The following is a 24,902-nucleotide window of genomic DNA, read 5'->3' as shown; positions in this document are numbered from 1 at the left end:
AAGCAAGATGTGCCTGGGAACTCACCTCTATCCTGGGAGAAGATGCTGAATTTCACCTAAAATTGTTACATTTGTTTCTTTCCACTGTGTACACCATTGTCTTCTTCTACACGTATGCCTGGGAACAGGAATTTAAGGGGCGGGTATGAAATTTTAATATTCATCATGGGAACGTAGAATTTTAGGAGGTAATAATGACCTAATCACCTCTCCTGACCAATCGTAAGTTGGGACCCTGTCACTTGCAACATTTGTGGGTGGTCTGGGGACCCAAAAAGGGTATATCTAGCCTAGTTTAGTTAGGGAAAATTGTCCGACTTGTCCGAATAGCTGACCTGTCACCGACCCCATGACTCTATAGGTGATTGATACAGAGAGCTGCGGAGCGTTCTGTCCAAATTTTCCACAAACTCCAAGGGGTGGAAATAGTCCTAATTGCTGGCGAAGCACTTTACTGGGAGATTCGAGAACCCAATCGGGGTTACTGGCGGATTCCGTGCCGTGAGGGGGTAGCGCAGGCGTTGCATCCAAAGCTGCAGGTATTGGTCGTGCCCTTTGGTGAGCCCAGTCCCGACCCAAAATCCTGAGGGGTATCCTGTCCTGATTTTCCGTGAGCTGTACCTGCTCACCTACTGATGTCCTAAATCCTTGAGGGTCCTTGTCCTCGTCTTCTACTGAAGCTGACCCGTGGCCAGGGTTAGTTCTCATTCCCGTCGTAGGTAAATATATCTGTGGGTGTCCGTCTACTACCCTTTTCTTCCTGCTCTTTAATAAAGCCTCTATGCCCATGATACTCTCTCTGTTCTCTCTATTAATGCATTTGCAATTTGTCTGTTAGCATGTTCCATTTTCCCCTTTCCTGTAGGGCATATTGAAACTGTTTTTGCTTAAAATAAAGTGTGGTGAATATTTAGGATTTAAGTTAGACAGACTAAGATTAGGGTTTGAATCACTAATAGGCTATAAAAATTCATTGACTAATGTGTTTTACATTTACCGTCCCTAGTTTAAGCCCGAAACTGAATAGCATGTTCCCGTTACCCTTACCCAATAGAATTCCAGTCGCCCTCAATGGTATTTTCCCTCATCCATAGTTACATAATTTGTGTGATTCTGCTTATTGATGTGTTTATCAGTATTTGCCTTGTACTTCTGATACTTTAAATTTTACATTCTTACATAAAGACTTTAAAACGCCTCAGGTGTCTGTGGTTATTCGGATAATATATAAAAGTGATGTTAAATGAATAGACTAAGTGTTTAAGAATTATCTGGTTGCCTGTCCTCAAACAGCTCCTGATCCATCAGGAAGAGCAAGTGCCTGTGGTAAGTCAGGTGCTATGGTAATAGTGTTACAGGAAACACCCTTAGAATACTGATAGTGGCGTGTAAAATCACCCGACTTACAAAATTGTATTTTCAAATCACGTCATGGGCCCGAGTGCGTGAAAATCTGGTAAACTCTATGCCGGGTGACCTGCGCGCTCTATCAGCCTCAAAACACCTAACAGGGAATACAATTGCAAAAAACTTGGAATATTCACATACACTTAGTAAATAGTAGGACTGTGTCATTGTTGCACTTTTATCATTAGGGAGTTGGACGTTTGAAGGCCCTTTCACAAAAGCATATAAGTATGCATACAGGAATAAGTGTGTAACACTACTTCCAGGACTCATAAATGACTTTGTCAATAAGCGCCAATGAGTGGATAGACATGGGTATACCTGAAGATCTGTCTAGGTGTGGCCTTTGAGACAGCATGAGGCTGATTTTCCTTGAGATTATTTCCAGAGGAGGAGCTGTGTTCTGAGAGTGGTGATTGTATTTTGTTGTGGAAGATGCACAGCTTAATTTAATGATAGGGTAGTCTTGAGTTTGAAAGTTATTGATATTTAGTGGTGCTCAGCCTGGAGACGTCGAGGGTCCGACGACGCCGGTGAAATGATGCAAAAACGTGTGGCTAGAGAATCTCTAGTTACATCCCATGGTTGGCACTCATCAATGTTTGTCATTCCCTATTGAAAGGAAACGACTTTCATACATGGTTATAAAGTTGCTTTCTTTATTTTGTAGTTTTGGTTCAAAGTTCATAAATGTAGAAATTAAATTCAATAAATCATGTTGGATTTCATTTGCAAATCATAGTATACTTTTTTTCATTCAGGCACTGTCTTTTTTGTAGGTCCAATGCATTTCGGGCATTTGCTTATATGCCCTTCGTCAGGGAATTGACACTAGAAAATGATAATAATGGCATAAATTAATCTAGGACCAAAATGTGCATATGTTTCCAAACATTAAAAAAATTCACAATGTATCAACAAAGTTGGGTAATTAACCAAAGTGGTTCATGGTGGATAACCTGTGTGAAATGGGTTGTGGGTTGTGCTCCATAAGAAATGAAACAAAAATATTGTGGGTGTAACAGTGCTTAGATTTTAAGGTGACTGTGCTCGTGTGGTCTCATTATTTTATCCGGTTTGTAGGCGGTGGTTCTAAAGTAACCCATTAAGTAGTTAAATAAGGGGTTAAAATCGAGTGTCACTTACATGCCTGTTCGTGCTGGTAATCGCGTAATCTGTAAGAAAGGTAAACAAAGAGCCGTCAGCGCCTCTGGGCGTGCGGTGCTCTGCAATGTTCGCGTGTTTAGAATGCGGAATTGCCGCCACTAACCTGAAACGGAATGAAGTTGTGCTTGATTTGGCCGGTCGATCGTCTGCTGCAAAACGCCGGTGAAAGCAAAAGGCTTCCCGCGTTAGTTAAGTTTAAAGATCTGTTGACACGTGATCAGTCACGTGTCATGGATAGGGTAAGCAGACTCGAGTGGCGCCGTTAAGTGATGAAGGTAAACAAAGGAAAGCCTTCGGTGCATATGGGGATACATTGGGTTAGTTGAAAGGCAAAATAGAGAAGGCTGAATAGGGTTAAAAAGGTCAAAGTGCCAGTGGAAAAAATAAAAATTCACTGTGCATTTATAAAGTTGAGTGTCCTATCGTTTGTGGGGCAACGGTGGGTGGGTACACAGAACATGTGAAGGTCTAAATGAAAATGGGGTACTGGATGGTGGTGTGTCAATGATATGTGGGAACATGCACAATAAACATCAATGCGACATCAAGGGCAAAATATTTTACAGGTAGCATGCAAATTCAATTCTTTCATTGAGTCCTGTGGGGTTCTGGGTTGATAGTTTTTGAATCCAGTAGTTCTCCCTACGTAATAGGAATTTATTATTGTCTCTGCCTTCTTGTTTCATTACGGTCTCAAGGACGATAAACTTTATTTGGGTCACGTTATGGGATTGCTCAACAAAATGGGCTGATAGTGCTGACTTTGTATTTCTCAGTCGGATGTTAGACTTGTGTTCCGTGAGACGGACTTTGATGCGTCGTTCGGTTTTCCCAATGTACATTTTGCCACAAGGGCATTTGATTCCATAGATAAGATTAGAGGTATCACAAGTTGCATTCACTTTGAGTTTAATGGCGTGACCTTTACTGGGGTGGTTAATGGTGTTCCCTTTGATTATATTATTGCAGTTACCGCAATTTAAACAAGGTTTCGTTCCAGTGAAGGTAATGTTGTCTTTGGATTTCCCCTGCAGGATCTCTCCCAAGTTGTTGGCCCTGGTATAAGCAAATATAGGTGGTTGAGTGAAAGAGTTCCTGAAGTCAGGTTCCAAATTAAGTATGGCCCAATGTCTCATGATGCTCTGTTTGTATTTTCTACTGCTCGTAGAATATCTTGAAACCACTACTGTACGAGTTTGTTCAGTTTTTAAAGTTGGTGTCAGCAGTTTGGATCGGTCCTGTTTCTCAATTCTTGATGTGGTTTCTTCAATTAAGGTTTTGGGGTAACCTCTGTTTGAAAATTTTAGTGACATCTCTGTGAGTCTTTGTTTGGAAGTTGTTGCATCAGACGTGATTCTTTTGACTCTCGCCATTTGAGAATATGGTAAGTTGCGTATTAAGTTGGGTTCATGGAAGCTGGAGTGTAGTAATAGATTGTTTCTGTCGGTGGGTTTTACATGAAGATCTGTGATAAATCCGTAAGGGGTTACTGCAACCTTCACATCTAAAAAGTTTACCGACGTTTCTGAAATGTCCCAAGTTAATTGAATCCTCTGATCCATGGAGTTAAATTTGGTAAGTTCCGTTCTCAATGACTCTTCTGTGTCTGACCATATAATGAAGTAGTCGTCAATGTAACGTATTATCATTTTGAGGTGGTTGGTCCAATTTGTATTGTTAAGAATATGTAGTCTTTCGTACCAATGCATGAACAAGTTCGCATATACGGGTGCGGCCGAATTGCCCATGGCCATCCCGGTGAGTTGTTGGTACCACTGGTCTTGCGTTTTGAAATAGCTGTGGTATAGGGTAAAGTGCATGAGTTCCATTAGGAATAGTTGAAAGTCCTGGTCTAGGTCAGTGTTTAGCAGGGCTGATTCCAAAGCTTCTATCCCCATGTTGTGGGGTATGCTGGTATATAGGCTGCACACATCCGCTGTGCATAAGATCACCTTTTCAGTGGGGTTTAGTTTGATTTGTTGCAGTTTGAGCAAAAATTGTGTTGTATCTTTAATGAATGTATCCATGGCTTGGACAGAAGGTTGTAGGTATCTGTCTATTAATTGACCGATCGGTTGATGTAAACTGCCACGGGTAGAGACTATGGGTCTCATTGGAGGGTTTGTGAGGTTTTTGTGGATCTTGGGTACCATCTTGAGTGTGGGACTCCTCGGGTTGGTGGTAATGAGAAAGTTCTTGGTTCTGTCCGTGATGATTCCTTGGTGGTATGCCTGATCAATGATGTTTTTCAAGGTGTTAGAATATTCTGTAGTGGGGTTGCAGTCCAATTTTTTGTAGGTTGTAATGTCCCTCACGTGTTCAGTGACTTTATTCTCGTACATTGTTGTATTCATAATGACAATTGCTCCCCCTTTATCGGCTTTAGTGAAGGTGACTCTGTTGTTCATAGCCATTCTGTTCAAGGTGTCCCAGTCCTTTTGGGTGATGTTCTTAGTCTTGGGTTTGGTATGTTTAATTTTCATGATGTCTTGTTTGACAAGATTTTCGAAAAGCTCAAGGGTTTTATGGCTAGTCGGAGCCTGGAATGAACTCTGTGGACGTAGTCCTAATAGTTGGTCTTTTTCTGACTGTGGACGTTCTGGTACAACATTATCAAAAAAATGTCGAAGTTTGAGTTTTCGCATGAATTTGAAAAAACTCACTTCTAGTTCGAGTTGGTCAGTGACGGTAGTTGGTACAAATGAAGTTCCTTTCTCTAGTAGCTTCATTTCGTGAGTATTGAATTTTTGATCGCTGATATTAATTACTAGGTGTTCTGGGGTTGATTTTTCTTTGATTTCCTCTCCTTCTCTTTGGTTGTGGTTGTCGTACTCCTGGTATTCGGAGGGTCCCGTTCTTTCTCTTTTTCTTTTTCTCTGCCCTCTCCTGGGTCTCCTTTTTGGGCTTGGCCCTGGTCTAAAAAAGGACTGCTATCATGTGCTTGACTGGTGGTTGGTTCCACTGTGGTTGTGAGGTCTTGTTGGGTACGCGTAGTTTGTGGTTTGCGTGGTCTTTGGCTTGCTTCACTGTCGGTAGATGACGTGTCCGTGTTGGAATTGTAAGGGCGATTTCGTCTTTTTTGGGCGTAAACGTCGGCCCAAGTGTAGACCTCTCCTAATCTGTAGTCCAAGGTGTCCCGCTTAAATTTTCTAATTTTGCTGTCTAAAGAAATAGAGGAAACATCTACTGAATTATCCAAAATGATGTCCGAAGAAGAACTCAAAACTACCTTAGAAGACATCAAAAACCAAATTGACCGTCACTCCAGAGAAATTAACGAACGCAAAATTAGAAAATTTAAGCGGGACACGTCATCTACCGACAGTGAAGCAAGCCAAAGACCACGTAAACCACAAACTACGCGTACCCAACAAGACCTCACAACCACAGTGGAACCAACCACCAGTCAAGCACATGATAGCAGTCCTTTTTTAGACCAGGGCCAAGCCCAAAAAGGAGACCCAGGAGAGGGCAGAGAAAAAGAAAAAGAGAAAGAACGGGACCCTCCGAATACCAGGAGTACGACAACCACAACCAAAGAGAAGGAGAGGAAATCAAAGAAAAATCAACCCCAGAACACCTAGTAATTAATATCAGCGATCAAAAATTCAATACTCACGAAATGAAGCTACTAGAGAAAGGAACTTCATTTGTACCAACTAGCGTCACTGACCAACTAGAACTAGAAGTGAGTTTTTTCAAATTCATGCGAAAACTCAAACTTCGACATTTTTTTGATAATGTTGTACCAGAACGTCCACAGTCAGAAAAAGACCAACTATTAGGACTACGTCCACAGAGTTCATTCCAGGCTCCGACTAGCCATAAAACCCTTGAGCTTTTCGAAAATCTTGTCAAACAAGACATCATGAAAATTAAACATACCAAACCCAAGACTAAGAACATCACCCAAAAGGACTGGGACACCTTGAACAGAATGGCTATGAACAACAGAGTCACCTTCACTAAAGCCGATAAAGGGGGAGCAATTGTCATTATGAATACAACAATGTACGAGAATAAAGTCACTGAACACGTGAGGGACATTACAACCTACAAAAAATTGGACTGCAACCCCACTACAGAATATTCTAACACCTTGAAAAACATCATTGATCAGGCATACCACCAAGGAATCATCACGGACAGAACCAAGAACTTTCTCATTACCACCAACCCGAGGAGTCCCACACTCAAGATGGTACCCAAGATCCACAAAAACCTCACAAACCCTCCAATGAGACCCATAGTCTCTACCCGTGGCAGTTTACATCAACCGATCGGTCAATTAATAGACAGATACCTACAACCTTCTGTCCAAGCCATGGATACATTCATTAAAGATACAACACAATTTTTGCTCAAACTGCAACAAATCAAACTAAACCCCACTGAAAAGGTGATCTTATGCACAGCGGATGTGTGCAGCCTATATACCAGCATACCCCACAACATGGGGATAGAAGCTTTGGAATCAGCCCTGCTAAACACTGACCTAGACCAGGACTTTCAACTATTCCTAATGGAACTCATGCACTTTACCCTATACCACAGCTATTTCAAAACGCAAGACCAGTGGTACCAACAACTCACCGGGATGGCCATGGGCAATTCGGCCGCACCCGTATATGCGAACTTGTTCATGCATTGGTACGAAAGACTACATATTCTTAACAATACAAATTGGACCAACCACCTCAAAATGATAATACGTTACATTGACGACTACTTCACTATATGGTCAGACACAGAAGAGTCATTAAGAACGGAACTTACCAAATTTAACTCCATGGATCAGAGGATTCAATTAACTTGGGACATTTCAGAAACGTCGGTAAACTTTTTAGATGTGAAGGTTGCAGTAACCCCTTACGGATTTATCACAGATCTTCATGTAAAACCCACCGACAGAAACAATCTATTACTACACTCCAGCTTCCATGAACCCAACTTAATACGCAACTCACCATATTCTCAAATGGCGAGAGTCAAAAGAATCACGTCTGATGCAACAACTTCCAAACAAAGACTCACAGAGATGTCACTAAAATTTTCAAACAGAGGTTACCCCAAAACCTTAATTGAAGAAACCACATCAAGAATTGAGAAACAGGACCGATCCAAACTGCTGACACCAACTTTAAAAACTGAACAAACTCGTACAGTAGTGGTTTCAAGATATTCTACGAGCAGTAGAAAATACAAACAGAGCATCATGAGACATTGGGCCATACTTAATTTGGAACCTGACTTCAGGAACTCTTTCACTCAACCACCTATATTTGCTTATACCAGGGCCAACAACTTGGGAGAGATCCTGCAGAGGAAATCCAAAGACAACATTACCTTCACTGGAACGAAACCTTGTTTAAATTGCGGTAACTGCAATAATATAATCAAAGGGAACACCATTAACCACCCCAGTAAAGGTCACGCCATTAAACTCAAAGTGAATGCAACTTGTGATACCTCTAATCTTATCTATGGAATCAAATGCCCTTGTGGCAAAATGTACATTGGGAAAACCGAACGACGCATCAAAGTCCGTCTCACGGAACACAAGTCTAAAATCCGACTGAGAAATACAAAGTCAGCACTATCAGCCCATTTTGTTGAGCAATCCCATAACGTGACCCAAATAAAGTTTATCGTCCTTGAGACCGTAATGAAACAAGAAGGCAGAGACAATAATAAATTCCTATTACGTAGGGAGAACTACTGGATTCAAAAACTATCAACCCAGAACCCCACAGGACTCAATGAAAGAATTGAATTTGCATGCTACCTGTAAAATATTTTGCCCTTGATGTCGCATTGATGTTTATTGTGCATGTTCCCACATATCATTGACACACCACCATCCAGTACCCCATTTTCATTTAGACCTTCACATGTTCTGTGTACCCACCCACCGTTGCCCCACAAACGATAGGACACTCAACTTTATAAATGCACAGTGAATTTTTATTTTTTCCACTGGCACTTTGACCTTTTTAACCCTATTCAGCCTTCTCTATTTTGCCTTTCAACTAACCCAATGTATCCCCATATGCACCGAAGGCTTTCCTTTGTTTACCTTCATCACTTAACGGCGCCACTCGAGTCTGCTTACCCTATCCATGACACGTGACTGATCACGTGTCAACAGATCTTTAAACTTAACTAACGCGGGAAGCCTTTTGCTTTCACCGGCGTTTTGCAGCAGACGATCGACCGGCCAAATCAAGCACAACTTCATTCCGTTTCAGGTTAGTGGCGGCAATTCCGCATTCTAAACACGCGAACATTGCAGAGCACCGCACGCCCAGAGGCGCTGACGGCTCTTTGTTTACCTTTCTTTCAGATTACGCGATTACCAGCACGAACAGGCATGTAAGTGACACTCGATTTTAACCCCTTATTTAACTACTTAATGGGTTACTTTAGAACCACCGCCTACAAACCGGATAAAATAATGAGACCACACGAGCACAGTCACCTTAAAATCTAAGCACTGTTACACCCACAATATTTTTGTTTCATTTCTTATGGAGCACAACCCACAACCCATTTCACACAGGTTATCCACCATGAACCACTTTGGTTAATTACCCAACTTTGTTGATACATTGTGAATTTTTTTAATGTTTGGAAACATATGCACATTTTGGTCCTAGATTAATTTATGCCATTATTATCATTTTCTAGTGTCAATTCCCTGACGAAGGGCATATAAGCAAATGCCCGAAATGCATTGGACCTACAAAAAAGACAGTGCCTGAATGAAAAAAAGTATACTATGATTTGCAAATGAAATCCAACATGATTTATTGAATTTAATTTCTACATTTATGAACTTTGAACCAAAACTACAAAATAAAGAAAGCAACTTTATAACCATGTATGAAAGTCGTTTCCTTTCAATAGGGAATGACAAACATTGATGAGTGCCAACCATGGGATGTAACTAGAGATTCTCTAGCCACACGTTTTTGCATTCTGAGAGTGGTGAGCCACTGAGAGCCGCTGAGAGCCCGTAGAGAGCACGCCACGCCGTGGAAAAATTCCCGAGGCCGCTGAGGGCCGCTGAGAGCTGCAGAGAGCCCGCAGAGAGCACGCCATGCCGTGAAAAAATTCCAGAGGCCGTTGCCATTTGCAGGTTGATGGTCTGCGAGAGTGCCGACTCCCAGCTGAGGCAGCCGGTCCTTGCGGGCGGCGGAGGGAGGAGGACGGTGAGCGGCGTGTGCGGCGAACAGCAGGCGGCCAAAGAAGTGAAGCTCCTAATTAACCGAGTAGCGTAGCGCGGTGATACAGAGTGATACAGAGCCACAGAAACGTATGGACCCACGTTGCAGAGAGCAGAGAGCCTGATAAGGACAAGGACTTTGCTGTAGGGAGCTGTGGGGTGCGGTGTGAACAGAGGTGTGCGAACCAACGAAGGCAACAAAGTCAATAGGCAGACAAAATAGAAGTTGAGCGGTGAGGTGGAGGGGGGTGAAGGGCTCGGGCATACACAGGGCATAGGAAGAATTGAGAAGGTCTTGTGGATCTCCCTCCCTCCCTCCTTGCTTCTTCATTGCAGTTCGGCTTCGCTCTGCACTGCCCTGCGTTAATTTATCAAATTACTTAGCCACTACGAAATCACCAAACCTCCAAAACAACCAAAACCATTAAGCTCCTGCCAAGTTCAGATCCTGTCTGGACCTGGGACCTGCGATCCTGTTTGTTCCTTGCCTAATCCCCTATCCCCAATACAACTTTGCTAAGATTCTGGATTTTGTAAAAAACCATAATTGCAAACCAACCTCAGAGAAAAGACCTGTTGGCCAGTTGGACCTGTTGGAAGTTTATTGGAAGTTTTTTGGAGTTTTTTGGAGATAGAAGGTGCCTGAGGAGCCTGAGTGGCCTGAGACAGAAGGTGCTGTGGTACATGCAGTGCCTTTAGAGTTTATTGGGGTCAAGCACAGCCGCCTTCCAGAGCCTCTAGAGCCTCGCTGAGGTGGTCAGTAATACATCTCTGTGAGCATTGGAAGCCCTGTTTGCTTGCACCCCTCATCACTCCTGCTTCAGCTCCTCTGCTACTACTTGCTCTAGTTTTTACTCTGATGATTTATTTCCCCTTGCCTATGATTGCCAGCACTAATTTTCTATAGCTGCCCAAGCTTGTGAGACGGCGAGTTTAGCCGTACGTTGGAGTGTGGAAACATGGCACTCGGTGTTCAGGGTTGCATGAGCGGAGCATCAGAGCACTGGCGCATTGGAGCTATACCTCCCTGGCTGTGCTGGCTGGTCTGGCCAAGGGTTCCTCTTTATAAGTACTAAGATATGACCGCAAGGAAATCGCGTTCCGGAAGATTGGGATATACAAGAGCTTACAAAAAACTAGAGCTAACCCTATAAGGAATACCTCACTCAAATTAACATCCTGAAGAGTCTCAATACCATCCCTTCCTTTTCCCCAGAAAAAGATATAAACCTAAATTTAGTAGGGATGTTGGATTCTACTCAAAAAGATCATAAAAAGGCTAAAGTAGAGACCGGAAAATTGTTACCAGTAGTACCCTCTAATTTATCTCCCAAAACAGAGGGAACTCAGTTTAGAACCACCCAATTTTCAGAATATAGAGAGGCTGATTTTTTAATGGCAAATGTAACCATCCACTCTCTTGTAAATGGAGTATCCAAACTTTAAGGGGTATCTCAACTCATGCCAAAAGTGGCAGAACCCATATTGGAAGATTTTACATTCCCCGATATTAATCTAAATCAGTTTCTTAAAATGTCTCGCACACATAATCTAGAGTCGTCCAGGATACAAATCCCTTCTACTTCACCTTCCTCTAAGGACTGTCCTGTTAAAATGCAACTGTTCAGTAGTACACCCAGTGGAACAAGCCTATTAGATTCACGGGGCTCTTCTACTCTAGATATATCCCTGAATTTTCTTCCTTCAATTATTAATCCAGAGCCAAAAATTTTGATTTCATAATCCTCACTTTGCTTGGAAAGAATGCTGTCTTCGATCTTAGCATTAATGGAGTAATCAGTAAGTAACTCCAGATTCTCTATTAACTCTGACAAAGTTTATAGCCTCAGAGAAAAAAATATCACCTAGAAAAGCCTGCCTAGCTCCCTTCCATAAGTCTACTCCTGAGAAAGGGACCTCTTCACCTCCCGGCTTGGAGGGAAAACTACAATCTGCTTTATCCCACTCCAACAGTCTCTCTCCCCCATGCTAAACGGCGGGACTTTGGTATTTAGGCGGGAAAGCCTTTTTCTAGTAGGAAAAATTAAATTAAATTGAGTGAAAATGTTGACATACTGGATAATCTACACTTCTCTACTTTACAGCAGCTTTTTGATCCTGAGACTTTTACTACTGTGGCTGAACCTTTGCCCCGCTTGCAAGCTAAGAAAGAAAATACAAATTCATGTACAATTCGAAAGGTCTTTACTATTTTTCTAAAAACAGGTGTAAAACCTTTTGAGCATCCTATTGAGGAAGGACTAAAAGCTGGTTGCTCACTCATTAAGGAAAAGGACACTAAGAATTAAATTAATAGCGCTTGTAAGAAAAAGAAGGAAAAATGGGAAAAAGTTGAAGGATAAATAAAAAAAGGATGTAACGGCTACACTTTGAACCTAACCTAACTTATATTATACCTTCACCTCCAGAATTAAACGTTTCGATGAAGGAAGATAGTCAAGCAGAGCTCAATTTATTGGGACCTTGTTCTCTGCTCTTGAGCCCAAGTGCACCAATTAAATCCACCCAAGCTGTATCTGTAATAAATACAAGTGTTCCCTCCATTGCACAGAGTATTCTGAACCCAAATGTTTCACTATTTGCTTCCTCTGTAGGTATTAATGTTATTTATAATCCTACTGAAAATTTTCTGAGGTCTCCTGACTAGCCAATCCCTGACATCTTCCCACTTTTGCCCTGGATTTTTCGTTTATTTTTGATCACAAACCATTTATGAATAGGACCTTTATGCTAGACTGCTTTGCTGAAATCTCAGGCCTTCAAATGATTGAAAGCAATAACATCGCCCTGGTTAAGGTCCAAAAATACAATGATTCTAGGGGTGGAAGAGTAACATTTACATCCAAAGCTATCTGCAACCTGATAATGTCACACAGTGATAAATTACGCTGTTGTGGAATAGATGTCTTAATACCTTACGGAATGGGTGATGGAGAAGCAGGTCCTTCCTATAGAAAAAGCAGGTTTTAGAAAAAAATCATTCTACCTTAAATAATATCTCCATGTTGAAACTAATTGAGGAGAAATACACAATTTATCAAAGGTCAAATGTATATATAGCTTTCATAGATTTCTCAACGGCCTTCAATAGGGTAGCTTGACCATAACTATGGAGAATATTGCAAAAAATGGGATTGCCTCCTCCCCTGCTATCCTTAATCATCGCACTACATTCACAAACTTGGTGTCAAATATTAATGGAAGGAAATCAAGGTCTATCAGATGTAATCCTTACAGAAAATGGCTTGAAACAAGGCTGCTCGTTAGCACTGTTGCTATTGTCTTATTATATAGCAGATTTACTTGAATGCTTCTCTCAGTTAGAGGGAGACGCACCAAAGATAAGTAGCCAGCTTTTGCATGTCTCCTATATGCAGATGATATAGTAGTGATGGATCTAATCCCTATCGGGTTGAACAGAAAGCTGAATTCATTTCAAAATTACAGTGGCCCATTTCTTGAAGGTAAACTTTTCAAAAAGTAAAATCTTGATCATGAAATGTAACAAAAGTAGAAAATCAAGTAATTTTAAATGACAAATTGGTCCTGATATTCTGGAGGTGGTGGATTCATACCTCTATTTAGGTAAACTAATAGCAGGTAATAGGAAGAACAAACTTTATATTGAACATAGTTCTTGTAAAGCAGCTTTCCACGCTAATAGTTTGTGTATCTTTTACAGCCCGGTGGGAAGAAGGCATTTTTTACATCTCCTGACGGTTTTAAAGCAAAAATCCCTCCAACCCTGCTCTATGCCATTGAATCAATTCCTATTAAGGACTTGAGCTTTTTAGATAAGACTGAAGGTCAGATTTTATGTAAACTTAATTTAAACACGTTTGTTCCGTCAGCTGCTATTGGCCTGGAACTTGGCCTGATAGGCTCTTATGTCCAAGGTTTATCCAGAATTTTAGTTGGGGGTTATCAGTTAAAAACAGCGAGTCTGATTCATGAGGAGGTTTCATGGGACAAGAAATCTTTGGCAAGAAGGCAGGGAGCTACTCTCTCTATCGTGATTTCTCTTTGGCACTAAAGATTTTTTGTGTACAAGAAGAATCGGTGATTATTCTCCAGCCATTTGAATTTAAATCTTTATTAAAAACCTTAAATGGGAATTTTAGCTATAATAGAGATATAACATTTTGTAAATCTAAAGAGAGACTAAACATACTAGTTAGGACAAATACACAGAGAATCTGACAGAAATATCTATTTTGGAAGTTAGAACATGGAACCCGACAACTGCTCACTTTATGTCGTATGAATCTCTTACCTTTAAACAACTTGACAGCAAACTGGTCCCAGAATCTGAAAAATGGAAAAATGTGTAATTTTTGCAAGTTGAACCTTCAGACCTCGGATCATATTTTATTTGTCTGCCCAGCATTGGTTCTGAATCATCGTCACTGGCTTCTGCCGATGTTTCTACAAAATTATGTTAAAAATGTAGCTTCTACCCTTGACTTTCTCTTTTGTCCAAAGAACAAAGCAGTCAGTGCAAAACTATTCAATTACTGTAAGAAGTTTATGTATATATTTTAAATCTTTTATATATTCTTTTAAATGGTCCATTAACCCACATGCCATTACCCCCTTTGAAGTATTAATATCTTTTCCTTTTTTAGATTGTACTTTACACATTTACTGGCTGCTATCTATTGCTCTTAGCACAGTTAGGATACGTAGTGCTTGTTTCTCATTTTCTTTCTTTCTCTTGTTACCAATCTCAAAATTCTATTGAAGAAGGACAATGGACTTTACTTTGCACAAGAACTGGCTTCTATTGAATTGCTTTTTGCACAGATTAGGATATGCCCGGCTATTACGTTTTAGTTGCTGCTAACCTCAAACTGAACTATTTGCCGAAGCTGGATTGTGGATTATATCTTGCACATGAACTGGCTGCTACTTATTGCTTTTTTCACACTTTGGGAAATGCTTGGTTACCTCAATATTTGTGTTGGAAATCCCAAATCCTATCCTCTGCCAAAGTGTTTATGTGTTGCTTCTTAAATGTTTGAAAAATCTTAACGAGCCCTGATGCGATGTGTTTTACTTTAAATTTACATGTAGCTGTTGTTTTTAATATCGTCTTAAATGTACGTCTCTTGCTTTAGTTGAGGTCTCTCGGGTCTCCTTTCTTGCCATTGAGCTAAATGATATTTCTGTTGAAAACCTTAGGTATTTCGCCTATTAGGGTAAACATCAACATCTACTAATGTTTTGTATGGGCAAATCTGGACCAGCAGAGTAGGCTCTTGGAAATTTATGTTGGTCCGAGAAATGTATTTTCCTTATGTTTTATTGAATGTATTTAATAATGGGTATGTACTGTACTGTGGACGTCATTGGAGTTCTAAATCTTTAATAAATATTGAATTGAATTGACAGCTTGAGCTTGCCTCCCCAGACTATTGTTTTTTTTTAGCTGGTGTCCTCAGACTATTGTTGTTAATTCTTGAGCTGTTCTTCCCAAACTAATGTTATTTTAAATTTGATTTTTTTTAATAAAAAAATCTATTATATACTTAAAATGGCGCTTTAAGGGAGCTTTCATCCTCTAGTGACCTGTATAGTTGTCATTCACATCGTTATCCCACCCACCACAATGTTCAGTATGGGCTAATTGGTCATGCTTCTTCACCCATTGGCTCACTTTTACTTGGAGTGACAACATTTCACCAGTAAATACGCATCAAGAATCGGTTCCGTCAGGTGGCAAAGAAGTCCCACTTCAACCACTGCAAAGTACAGTGAGTTATTTTGAAGAAGTAGTGTGTTGCAGGAGGTGATAACAGAGAATAGTGCAGCCCGGCACATGCAGAAAACTTACACCTTGATGCAAGCATCACCCACCAAAGAAATTTAGCGATTATCGATCTCAGCAGAACATCACTGGTCAAATTACATAGTTGTGGAATGTATTAAACTAAATGTAATCATACCTGTTTAAGCTCACGTTCTTGATACTTTGGTCCTCCATATTTTAAACATAATATTCTGCTACCATAATAATTTGCAATTAGTATTCGGTGTAATATCTGCAGGAGCAGTGGTTGGTGCAAGCTGCAGTGGCCTCCTTAGAAATACCTTGGACTTTACCAAAGTACCAAAGGTAGCTCAAATGATATCACACACCCTATGAACCCAAAGGTATCACCCACGTTTGACTCCCTGGTCCCTTTATTAGCTCTACAACAGTCTCAAATTTGCTTTTGAAATGCAGAAGAAGGGCATGGAATGGAATCTATAGAAAGCAATCAAGTCTCTCAAATCTGTTTAGTTTTTGAGCTACTGACAACTTGACTCCTGAGATCAAAGGCACCAGTGTCAGTAACAAGGGTACTACAGGGCACGTCTGAATTAGCACATGCTACTCCATTGAATCGTAAATAACACCCATATAGTTTAACAGTTTTTATGCTGGGAATATTTTCCCTGGCATGTGTTTGCTTGTCTTGAATGGCATTTTGCTAAACTAAATGTGTAAAGATCAGCCCAAACAGACATTTAAGTAGAAATTGTAAAGTCATTGGTTGAATCCAGATGCATTGTTTTGTGGAAATCTCCACCTTAATTTAGAACACTCCATAATCTTTGTATTCTCTCTTCTTTATGAACCAACAAATGAGATTTTCTGCTCCATGCGGGCAATCAGCAAATGTAAATAGGCAGAGACCTCCTCACACAGATCTGTGCCTATGCCTTGCCATTAATACCTGCACGGATACAATTCATAGCAAGCATACTTGTCTTAACCCCCATAAAATAGGGAATGGGGACAGGTATGACTCAACACAAATGAACCCCTTGCCTAAGGGGATCGGGGAATTGGACAAAAGAATAGACTGTCATCATTTGTGTTGGCCTGTGCCCTCTCTGCAGGGTCACCCCTAAACTTGTTGGTTTCATCCCTGCTGTTTTCTGAGCCAATGTTGGGGCTTTTAGGACCTTTTGCCAGGCCTAAATCTATCTTCCTTTGTAATACATACCGGTCACTCCTGGAGTAGGCCCTAAACAGCCCATAGGGCAGAGTGCATTGTATTTAAAAATCGGGACATGTACTTTTCAATTTTACATGTCCTTGAAGTGAAAAAAAATTACATTTGTTTTCCACTTCTGCTGTGTAAGAAAAATCATTACAGAGGACCAGACGTCACAAATTATTTTTAAGGTGTGGCCTCACCTGGGTGCCATGCTTCATCATTGTCCACACCGCACCACCAGAAAATCATCTAATGGTGGGCAGACTCCTGAATGACTTCTTACATACTGTACTTCAGCATAAATGAGCATTGTAGTAAAATCCGATGTAAAAGGAGCTACACCCGTATGACAAAGCACTGCATGGAGCACAATCACTCCGATGGGGATATTTCATGGGTGATCCTTAAAAAGATAGAATCTAAACCACTATTCAGACACTTTTAAATAGGGAACAACTATTGGTATTTCATTTTAAATCCCATGCTCATGGCATGTCAGAAACATAGAACTGGTACTGAATGTGTACATGCTTGTGACGTGAATGTAGCCAGGGACCTTATTTAGGGAGACTTATGGATCCTGGTCCTGATACAATCCCTGGACCCCTGAGCAGGGGGTGAGTAAAGTTGATCTTTTAAGTGCAAGAGCAATAATCTCTCCAGTGTTTCCCACTTGTTTTTAACAATCTCACTGCCATTCCACCATCAAATGAGAAAATTCCCAGGTTAAGACATTGAGATTTTTATCTGTTCTGTCTGGATCATTTTCCTCACTAGCTTGCAAAAGTACCCTCTGTTGATTTGGAGGGTTCGCCCACACTAGAGAATTGCCTGGCGAGCGTAGGCTGGCCATTGATGAAGCATGACACACTGAATCATTGCCTAGGAGAGAAGGGACCGCGTCTGATGGCTGCAGAATCTGACCCAGGGTGTGGCGAGGTATAGAACACAATCTTCTGGTGTTTAGCAGCCTATTGGAAGACTGAAATTCAGACCCTGAATGAGGCTTGAAACCCAGACTCTCATGTGTATCATTGTACCAAAGGCAGGCTGGGAGCCTGGGAGCGTAGATCACAGTGAGGTTTGAAACGCAGACTCTTGTAACAAGAGGCTGTGTTTCAAAAATCACTCTTGTAACAAGATTCTACATTTCAAACCTCACTCTGATCTGCCGCTCCCAGCCTGCCTTCAGTATAAAATTCAAAATGCAACAAGACTGCCGGTAAGTTAACAAATTCAAACCCATTCATGTATGGTCATCTCCTTTTTGGTTAATCCATCTCCTCTGTGAAGTCCAAAAGTTCTCTAACCCTCTGGTTCCTAACACCAGTTTTAGCCAATAAATCTAGTACTGGTCCCGCTATTCCTCTACAAAATCATTACGCTGGACCGATTAATATTTTTTCTGTGCCAGTAAACTCCACCACACTGAGTAGGTGAAGTTTTTTTTACCAAACTCCGCTCTCCAAGCAGAGCTCGGAGTAGGGAAAACTCTGTGACATCCGCCTGTGGAGCAGAGTTTACAGGCCAGGGCTAATTACGTGATATGTGACTCATCAAAACATGACTGCAACGTTTCTACTAGTAATGTTGCAGGTGTATTTTAGATGTAAATTAGCCAAATGTAGTTCTACATAGTCTAGGTAGAGGTCACTGTATTTGCCATGTAGAATTATAAATTGAAAATATGAGGGAAAGATTATTCATCTGAGGAAAATAATACACACCTAACAATCATTATACGTGAAGCACATACATGGGAACCCCACATCCAGGGCAACACTTTCTTCCACTTGTGCTGCAAGATTTTGTGGAGCCAGACATTAGCTACTGGTGTGTCTGTGTAGAGAGGTGTAAAGTAGCAATAAGCCATGGTTCCTTAATTTATCTATTAATAATTAACACATTTGTAATTTCTCTGTGTGCATCTGTTAGGTTTACATTGTTATAACATTATGTAAATAAGTGCCTTCGTTGTGTGAGTTTATTTGACAATTCTTTAAAGTAATGTTATTTTTTTAACAGTTTTAACATTATTAAAATATGGATTTTGTGAGTGTCTGCAAGTTTTAAAGGTATGTGGTTTCTTTATTTTAAGGGCTAGCCTTTGAGACAATTTTAGTTGCCTCGCTAGACTATTGTTTTTCCAAGAAGTTATAACTAATGTACATACAATTGTCTGCTAAATTTTTATGCACATTTGGCTTCCGCCCACTTGCAACATAATGAATGGGAAAGAGGTCAGCCCAAATTATCCATTGGCTTCCTTCACTTAGAGTGATTGCACAAATACTTATCACCTAAAATAGATTCTTTCTTTTAAATCACAAAGCCTGTTAAAGGTGTGCTTTTCTTTCTTTTTTATATTTAGCCAAAAACTGCTATTTATTTTCCCTGCACATTGAGTGCCCAGTTAGATTGTGATTTGTTTTCTTTTTTAAAGTTTTAGTAATATATTTTTAAGTTGCCTTTTTAAATTTGACTGTGGTGTGCTGCTAATTCATTTGTAAACTTGCTTTCTCCACCTTTTACTTTATGCTGCTTCTGCTTAACTGACTACAAGGAACCGTTTGTGTGGAGGGTGCTTAGGCGGTGCAATTTGCTCGTCGGCCGGCTGGTCGAGGGGTGGAGACTGGGGGGTTAGCGCTCTAGTGCGCACAAATTCTATATTAAGCACGTCACTCGGGCCGTGCTGCGGTGAGAAGCCGATTCAGAAAAGGGGGTGGTGATGAACAGAGTGTCTGAATTAAGCAGACCACTCTTACCCAGTCCAAAGATCAGGGCTTGATCCATCACCGTTTTTTAGCTCACTGCACCATCCCAGCTCAGAACCTGGCTATATGCAAATTAGTCTGTCCCTGGCCCAGTGCATCATGGGAACAGGGCAGACCAAACTACCAAGCCAATTCTTATACTGGGAAGGAAACAAGCTACCGGGGACCGGTTTCTGGCATTTCAGCCGTCTTCGGCCCGGCTTGCTTGAATCCTGATGGTGCAATGAGCAAGGGACTCACATCTGAGTATACCCTTCCACGCTTATGGTGGACAAAAACGATTCAGAAAAGGGGGTGGTGATGAACAGAGTGTCTGAATTAAGCAGACCACTCTTACCCAGTCCAAAGATCAGGGCTTGATCCATCACCGTTTTTTAGCTCACTGCACCATCCCAGCTCAGAAGCTGGCTATATGCAAATTAGTCTGTCCCTGGCCCAGTGCATCATGGGAACAGGGCAGACCAAACTACCAAGCCAATTCTTATACTGGGAAGGAAACAAGCTACCGGGGAACGGTTTCTGGCATTTCAGCCGTCTTCGGCCCGGCTTGCTTGAATCCTGATGGTGCAATGAGCAAGGGACTCACATCTGAGTATACCCTTCGACGCTTATGGTGGACAAAAACGATTCAGAAAAGGGGGTGGTGATGAACAGAGTGTCTGAATTAAGCAGACCACTCTTACCCAGTCCAAAGATCAGGGCTTGATCCATCACCGTTTTTTAGCTCACTGCACCATCCCAGCTCAGAACCTGGCTATATGCAAATTAGTCTGTCCCTGGCCCAGTGCATCATGGGAACAGGGCAGACCAAACTACCAAGCCAATTCTTATACTGGGAAGGAAACAAGCTACCGGGGACCGGTTTCTGGCATTTCAGCCGTCTTCGGCCCGGCTTGCTTGAATCCTGATGGTGCAATGAGCAAGGGACTCACATCTGAGTATACCCTTCCACGCTTATGGTGGACAAAAACGATTCAGAAAAGGGGGTGGTGATGAACAGAGTGTCTGAATTAAGCAGACCACTCTTACCCAGTCCAAAGATCAGGGCTTGATCCATCACCGTTTTTTAGCTCACTGCACCATCCCAGCTCAGAAGCTGGCTATATGCAAATTAGTCTGTCCCTGGCCCAGTGCATCATGGGAACAGGGCAGACCAAACTACCAAGCCAATTCTTATACTGGGAAGGAAACAAGCTACCGGGGACCGGTTTCTGGCATTTCAGCCGTCTTCGGCCCGGCTTGCTTGAATCCTGATGGTGCAATGAGCAAGGGACTCACATCTGAGTATACCCTTCGACGCTTATGGTGGACAAAAACGATTCAGAAAAGGGGGTGGTGATGAACAGAGTGTCTGAATTAAGCAGACCACTCTTACCCAGTCCAAAGATCAGGGCTTGATCCATCACCGTTTTTTAGCTCACTGCACCATCCCAGCTCAGAACCTGGCTATATGCAAATTAGTCTGTCCCTGGCCCAGTGCATCATGGGAACAGGGCAGGCCAAACTACCAAGCCAATTCTTATACTGGGAAGGAAACAAGCTACCGGGGACCGGTTTCTGGCATTTCAGCCGTCTTCGGCCCGGCTTGCTTGAATCCTGATGGTGCAATGAGCAAGGGACTCACATCTGAGTATACCCTTCCACGCTTATGGTGGACAAAAACGATTCAGAAAAGGGGGTGGTGATGAACAGAGTGTCTGAATTAAGCAGACCACTCTTACCCAGTCCAAAGATCAGGGCTTGATCCATCACCGTTTTTTAGCTCACTGCACCATCCCAGCTCAGAACCTGGCTATATGCAAATTAGTCTGTCCCTGGCCCAGTGCATCATGGGAACAGGGCAGACCAAACTACCAAGCCAATTCTTATACTGGGAAGGAAACAAGCTACCGGGGACCGGTTTCTGGCATTTCAGCCGTCTTCGGCCCGGCTTGCTTGAATCCTGATGGTGCAATGAGCAAGGGACTCACATCTGAGTATACCCTTCCACGCTTATGGTGTACAAAAACGATTCAGAAAAGGGGGTGGTGATGAACAGAGTGTCTGAATTAAGCAGACCACTCTTACCCAGTCCAAAGATCAGGGCTTGATCCATCACCATTTTTTAGCTCACTGCACCATCCCAGCTCAGAACCTGGCTATATGCAAATTAGTCTGTCCCTGGCCCAGTGCATCATGGGAACAGGGCAGACCAAACTACCAAGCCAATTCTTATACTGGGAAGGAAACAAGCTACCCGGGACCGGTTTCTGGCATTTCAGCCGTCTTCGGCCCGGCTTGCTTGAATCCTGATGGTGCAATGAGCAAGGGACTCACATCTGAGTATACCCTTCCACGCTTATGGTGGACAAAAACGATTCAGAAATGGGGGTGGTGATGAACAGAGTGTCTGAATTAGGCAGACCACTCTTACCCAGTGTAAAGATCAGGGCTTGATCCATCACCGTTTTTTAGCTCACTGCACCATCCCAGCGCAGAACCTGGCTATATGCAAATTAGTCTGTCCCTGGCCCAGTGCATCATGGGAACAGGGCAGGCCAAACTACCAAGCCAATTCTTATACTGGGAAGGAAACAAGCTACCGGGGACCGGTTTCTGGCATTTCAGCCGTCTTCGGCCCGGCTTGCTTGAATCCTGATGGTGCAATGAGCAAGGGACTCACATCTGAGTATACCCTTCCACGCCTATGGTGGACAAAAACGATTCAGAAAAGGGGGTGGTGATGAACAGAGTGTCTGAATTAAGCAGACCACTCTTACCCAGTCCAAAGATCAGGGCTTGATCCATCACCGTTTTTTAGCTCACTGCACCATCCCAGCTCAGAACCTGGCTATATGCAAATTAGTCTGTCCCTGGCCCAGTGCATCATGGGAACAGGGCAGACCAAACTACCAAGCCAATTCTTATACTGGGAAGGAAACAAGCTACCGGGGACCGGTTTCTGGCATTTCAGCCGTCTTCGGCCCGGCTTGCTTGAATCCTGATGGTGCAATGAGCAAGGGACTCACATCTGAGTATACCCTTCGACGCTTATGGTGGACAAAAACGATTCAGAAAAGGGGGTGGTGATGAACAGAGTGTCTGAATTAAGCAGACCACTCTTACCCAGTCCAAAGATCAGGGCTTGATCCATCACCGGTTTTTAGCTCACTGCACCATCCCAGCTCAGAACCTGGCTATATGCAAATTAGTCTGTCCCTGGCCCAGTGCATCATGGGAACAGGGCAGGCCAAACTACCAAGCCAATTCTTATACTGGGAAGGAAACAAGCTACCGGGGACCGGTTTCTGGCATTTCAGCCGTCTTCGGCCCGGCTTGCTTGAATCCTGATGGTGCAATGAGCAAGGGACTCACATCTGAGTATACCCTTCCACGCTTATGGTGGACAAAAACGATTCAGAAAAGGGGGTGGTGATGAACAGAGTGTCTGAATTAAGCAGACCACTCTTACCCAGTCCAAAGATCAGGGCTTGATCCATCACCGTTTTTTAGCTCACTGCACCATCCCAGCTCAGAACCTGGCTATATGCAAATTAGTCTGTCCCTGGCCCAGTGCATCATGGGAACAGGGCAGACCAAACTACCAAGCCAATTCTTATACTGGGAAGGAAACAAGCTACCGGGGACCGGTTTCTGGCATTTCAGCCGTCTTCGGCCCGGCTTGCTTGAATCCTGATGGTGCAATGAGCAAGGGACTCACATCTGAGTATACCCTTCCACGCTTATGGTGGACAAAAACGATTCAGAAAAGGGGGTGGTGATGAACAGAGTGTCTGAATTAAGCAGACCACTCTTACCCAGTCCAAAGATCAGGGCTTGATCCATCACCGTTTTTTAGCTCACTGCACCATTCCAGCTCAGAACCTGGCTATATGCAAATTAGTCTGTCCCTGGCCCAGTGCATCATGGGAACAGGGCAGACCAAACTACCAAGCCAATTCTTATACTGGGAAGGAAACAAGCTACCGGGGACCGGTTTCTGGCATTTCAGCCGTCTTCGGCCCGGCTTGCTTGAATCCTGATGGTGCAATGAGCAAGGGACTCACATCTGAGTATACCCTTCCACGCTTATGGTGGACAAAAATGATTCAGAAAAGGGGGTGGTGATGAACAGAGTGTCTGAATTAAGCAGACCACTCTTACCCAGTCCAAAGATCAGGGCTTGATCCATCACCGTTTTTTAGCTCACTGCACCATCCCAGCTCAGAACCTGGCTATATGCAAATTAGTCTGTCCCTGGCCCAGTGCATCATGGGAACAGGGCAGACCAAACTACCAAGCCAATTCTTATACTGGGAAGGAAACAAGCTACCGGGGACCGGTTTCTGGCATTTCAGCCGTCTTCGGCCCGGCTTGCTTGAATCCTGATGGTGCAATGAGCAAGGGACTCACATCTGAGTATACCCTTCCATGCTTATGGTGGACAAAAACGATTCAGAAAAGGGGGTGTTGATGAACAGAGTGTCTGAATTAAGCAGACCACTCTTACCCAGTCCAAAGATCAGAGCTTGATCCATCACCGTTTTTTAGCTCACTGCACCATCCCAGCTCAGAACCTGGCTATATGCAAATTAGTCTGTCCCTGGCCCAGTGCATCATGGGAACAGGGCAGACCAAACTACCAAGCCAATTCTTATACTCGGAAGGATACAAGCTACCGGGGACCGGTTTCTGGCATTTCAGCCATCTTCGGCCTGGCTTGCTTGAATCCTGATGGTGCAATGAGCAAGGGACTCACATCTGAGTATACCCTTCCACGCTTATGGTGGACAAAAGCAATTCAGAAAAGGGGGTGGTGATGAACAGAGTGTCTGAATTAAGCAGACCACTCTTACCCAGTCCAAAGATAAGGGCTTGATCCATCACCGTTTTTTAGCTCACTGCACCATCCCAGCTCAGAACCTGGCTATATGCAAATTAAGAATTTTGTTAATTGGTTAATTGTCTTTAATATTTATCAGCTGTCTAAATTGGAACACAACAATGATCTTAATTGTTTAAAATATTATGTCGTTGGTTCAGTGCCACCTCTGAGAAGAGGGGAAAATAGGGAAAAATGCTTTGCCATTTGGAATCAAGGTTAATTTTAGAATTAAATAAAAAACCAGCAACAGCCTTAACAATCGTGAATATTTACACAATTTTTTATAAATTCTATCTATATAGAGTAACTAGTAGTGAAAATAATGATTTTCCATGAAGTCAATGTAGTAATACCAATATTTAGTTTGCAATATGAAATATGTTCTCAGGACTGAGGCTATACAAACAAATATGTTTTTATATATTCTCTGTAATACCCAGAATTGTCAATAGTCTACC

The sequence above is a fragment of the Lissotriton vulgaris genome, chromosome 6, assembly GCF_964263255.1.
Source record: "Lissotriton vulgaris chromosome 6, aLisVul1.2, whole genome shotgun sequence".
NCBI classification, from domain to species: domain Eukaryota; kingdom Metazoa; phylum Chordata; class Amphibia; order Caudata; family Salamandridae; genus Lissotriton; species Lissotriton vulgaris.
Note: the sequence above shows the minus strand (reverse complement) of the source record.